General features: G+C 36.0%; 2 pseudogenes; both read left to right on the forward strand.

The window, feature by feature from the left end:
* Window positions 1–1,333: 1,333 nt before the first annotated feature.
* On the forward strand, window positions 1,334–2,035 carry LOC119509953 (annotated as a pseudogene).
* Window positions 2,036–2,402: 367 nt separating this feature from the next.
* Window positions 2,403–4,026, forward strand: LOC119509955 (annotated as a pseudogene).
* Window positions 4,027–4,664: the final 638 nt, after the last annotated feature.

The raw sequence follows: 4,664 nt of genomic DNA on the forward strand, positions 1-4,664 counted from the left end.
GCCTACCTCAATTAGAATGGGTTTTAATCCTCTTACTAGAGTCCTTTATAAGCAAATGAAATTCACACAAAGAGAGGAAGCCACAGAAACAAGAAGTTGACAGCAAAAAAAAAACAAAAAACAAAACAAAACAAACAAACAAACAAAAAACACAAAACAAACCCTGAAGAGAAGGGAGAGACCAGCAGATGCCACCATGTGCCTGCCCATGTGACAGAGGAGCCCAGGGTCGCCAGCAGCCAGTCTTTGGGAAGAAAGCATCACTTTGATGATGTCTTGATTTGGACGTTTTCTTGGCCTCAAATCGTAAGCTAGTAAATTCCCATTGTTTAAGCAAAAAAAAAAAAAAAAAAAAAAAATAATCACAAGCTGGAACAGGAACAGATTAAAATACATCAGCTGGTTTATCTTTAGAAGAGGGATGTGTCAATTAAATATTTTTCAATCCAAATGTTGTTCTTTAAGATTTGGGGACCATATAAAGGTATGTATAGGGGTGCGCACGCATGTGTGTGTGTACATATATTGATTTCTATTTAATTGGCTCCCCTATGTCACATTAATATGGGATGATGAAAAAAGACTTCAGTAGTATATACATGCCCACTGGCAGCAGTGCCAGACAGAACCCTGTTCCAGGTTCAGGACTCTCACTGCAGAAAGAATTCAGAGTTGAGAGGGGCCAGTAGAAATAAGTAGTAAAGTTTATTAAAGAAAAAGAGAAAGAAGACACATTAAAGAGAAAGTGTGGGCATGTTTAGGGAGAAGTATGTGCTGAGTGGGTTGCCTTGTTATACAGGAAAGCTTTACTTTGATCTTCTTATCTCTGCCTTTGAATACCTGGGGACTTCTTTGTTCTAGGAGGAGACGGTTATCACAGGTGATCAGAACTTGTGACCTGCCCTTGCATATCTAAAATTTGTCTGCAGGCAGATGTTTAACAACCTTTATGACCCCATGCTTTTTGTCATTAACTGAGAATTTGCTTTGGGCCCATGATTATACAAGTGTTTATGGTTTAGGGAGGCTTCAGAGCTTCAGGGGAAATTTTGGCTCCATGAAGTCTGCAGCTGAAGTTTTGCAGGTCTGTGTTAACTCTTTTGAAGGTGAATAGAAAACTAGGGACCACAGCCCTGATGCCCTATTCTGTCCTGCCTCTATAGGATGAGGGGAGGGATCCTCTGGCAGGCTGTGATCTACTCTGAACTGGAGTAGTGGTGGTGGAATAAAAGGAAAGATTATATTGGTATCTTTAGGGCAAAGAAAATGTAAAATTGAGAAGGATTGAGTAAAAGTAGGGACAACATGGTAAAAATGTTTGATATATATATAAATGCCCAAAATACTTGTTAAATATTGGATATGCCTTGCACATATTGAACCAATTACAAGTCCTGTAGAAAATATTATCACAATCTATGAGAAAGCCATTCTGGCAGGAGTTCAGCCTAATGAAGAAATGCAACATACAATTATAGACATTCTAACACTGAGCAGTCAAGAAGAAGTTAATTTTGGAGAAAATACTGAGGCTTGTGCAGCCATGGAACAAATCCAAGAAGTCAACACTGAAAATATATATGTTAACCTAGAGCCAGGAAAACTGGAAATGGAAAATAAATAAACTTGAAATGTGGTATTTCAAGATTGTGAAAAAGAACAAGACAACAAAACAAAAGAGCCCATCAGTGGTGCTGAAACCCCCAATATAGAAACTAGAGCAAGTTCCTTAATTAAATACAATGTTTCTACTGTGCCATACTTGCAAAGTTTAAAAAAGAAGATGCAGTTTGATGAAACAAATTCTACATTTAAAGAATTGAAGTTTCTAACACCAGTGAGACATTCTCAACATCTTCAAGAGAACAATTCCAAATTGCCAGATATGTTACAAGACCGTTATCCTTTTGTGTCTTCATTGGAACAGTTAGCAGAATTGGGAAGCAAAACTGATGTTTTGTCTGCTGTCTTAATGCAGTGCTCTGCCAGATGCACTCAGATGTACTCAGAGGCTGAGACAGCAGAAGAGAAATAAAGCTCTGATAAGGAATGGGGTTTTAATATAAATACAGTAATGCTGCATCGTCAGAAAATGAGATTTTTTAGGTAAAATTTATATTTATATAAAAGAAGTTTCTTTGCAGTATGAAGGAAAAGGTGCTAAACTTAGTGGATATTAGAAACTTTAAAGCTAGATGGAATTCCTTTCTTAGTTAAAATTTCAACTTCCATAGCTTCAGTTGATGTAGTTTCTAGACTATTAGGATGGAGTTAGGGATGGAATATATATAATATTTAATAAACGTCATTCTAGTTTAGGTGGCATTTCTAAAATAACTAACAGTTAAACTTTTTACTTCTGCTATATAAAAACTTTACTGTTAAATCATGTCCCCCGAAACATGGCCATTATATACAGTAAATATTTCTTTTCTCCTCACACATAAATGCCACCAATAAAATTGTTTTGTAAAGCCCTGAAGGAATACTTAAATGACATACATAATCAGTCAACTCTACACAGTTTCAAATAAGTGATTTTTCATTGTAAAAGATTAGTTTTAAAACAAAGGAATGTGATAGGTCACATATTTCATCTTATTTATGTTCATTCATTCCATTGCATAATAGCAGCTTAGCTTTGTTTCATAAATTGTCTTTTGTTCTGGAGAGTAGGAATTTTAATCCTGTTAAACTGTGTACCTAATATGCATCCAATAAATTAAAATACCTGTTTAAAAAAAAAAGCGCTCCACTCATCTCTACCTCACAAACAATGGCCAAGTTACAAGGGGTATTAAGAGGCAAACAGATACAACTACTCCTACAGCTTCAGTAGTTAAAACAAGTAGTGAATCTTCCACAACACTTACAGAAAAAAAAAAGTGAAAAACTGGTAATGGAGAAAGTGGTAGTGAAGCTTCTGAAGATAGCTCTTCTGATGATTCTGAAGATGAGCAAGTTCAGCATCTTGCAAAACTTCAGGAGCAGCTTAAAGCTGTTCATCAACAGCCTACAGGTTCTGTTCCAAGTACCTTTCCATAAGCTAAAGAAAAAGAATGAGAAGTCTAAAAAGGCAAAAGAAAAATGAAAAGTTTAATAACAGAGATGAAAATCCAAGGAAAAAGTTTTAACAAATGAACTTAAAGGAAATGTCCAAGAACAATCAACCAAAGAAGTGGAAACAACAGATCTTTGCTCTTAAATCTGAAGATGAAGATAATGCTAAACCTATGAACTATAACAAGAAAAGGCAGTTGATTTTGGATGTAAACAAACTCCCTGGAGATAAACTTGGGTGAGTTGTTCATATAGCATGGTCGAGAGAGTCTTCACTGAGAAATTCCAATTCTGATGAGATACAGATAGACTGAAACACTGAAAGCATCTACACCAAGAGAACTAGAAAAATATGTTGCACCACTAAAACTTCATGCTAAGAAAATAATGAAGTCTCAAAGAAGAGCTTCACTCACAGAAAAGACAACCATTGGAGAAGTAGTTACTGGATGTTAATAATCAGTTAAACTCTAGAAAATGTCAAACAAAATCTGAGAAAGCAGAAGCCACTGAAGCAGTTGGAGGTGGTTCCTGATTAACTGAAAGCAGTAGCAGCAGCAGAAGCAGTAGCTCATTGGAGTTTGAAAGTAGCAGTGATTCAAGTTCTTCAGACAGCAGTGATTCTAAATCAGAAATGTTTACTAAATTTACCAGAGTAAAACAGAATGATTCTCCTTCTAAAGAGAAAGTAAGAAAAGATACAATCTTCTGTGCAAGGTATATGTCTATGAAAACTACTCATTCATCAAACCACACATTCATGTTGAACACCAAATCCAGCTGACATTTAATCATCAAGAATTAGAACATTGACAGAGCATGAAAAACATTTCACCTTTACAAATTCTGCCTCCCTCAGGTGATTCTGGACAACACCTGAATGGCCTGACTGTGATGCATCAGTCTGGTGATACTGACACAAATGTGTTAGAATCTGAAGGTCAAAGTCTGTGCAGAAGGATGTAAAGATCAAGAATGCACTCTTGGAAAGGTTCAGGCAAAACAGTCAAAACATCAGGTATCCTGAAATCCACAGGGGAGCTCTTCAACCACTTCAGAAAAGCAGCAATTGAAAAAGAAGTAAAAGCTTGAACACAGGAGCTAATTTGAAAACGTCTGGAACAAAATACAAAGGAACTGAAAGTATCCCAAGAAAATCAGAGGGACCTGGATAATGGCTTTGCTCGAGAGAATCTTTTTCAAGTGAAAAAGAGCAGAAAGAACATCAACAGTCTTTGAAGCTCAAGATAAAAGCAAATTCTGGCTTCTCAAAGAATGTAATTTAGCAAGGGAGAGAGAACAAGAGCCAAGGAGGAGAGAAGCGAAGCCTGGTATAATTGACTCTTCAAAGTGATATTATGACAGTGTTTGAAAACAACTTTGATTAAAACTCAGATTTTAAATTAACCATCAACCTACAATGAACGATATTAAGATTAAAATCCAGATGGTAAAATGATTGCTTTCAGACACCAGGACACCAATTCATATATTGTACTTTGACTCCTCTAAAATGATTAAATAATTTTCACTTAAAAACACACAAAAATTTATAGAAACTCTGTACCAATTAGGCATTAATTCTGTATTTCCTACCCTTACCC

Source organism: Choloepus didactylus, chromosome 15, assembly GCF_015220235.1.
Source record: "Choloepus didactylus isolate mChoDid1 chromosome 15, mChoDid1.pri, whole genome shotgun sequence".
Classification (NCBI taxonomy): domain Eukaryota; kingdom Metazoa; phylum Chordata; class Mammalia; order Pilosa; family Megalonychidae; genus Choloepus; species Choloepus didactylus.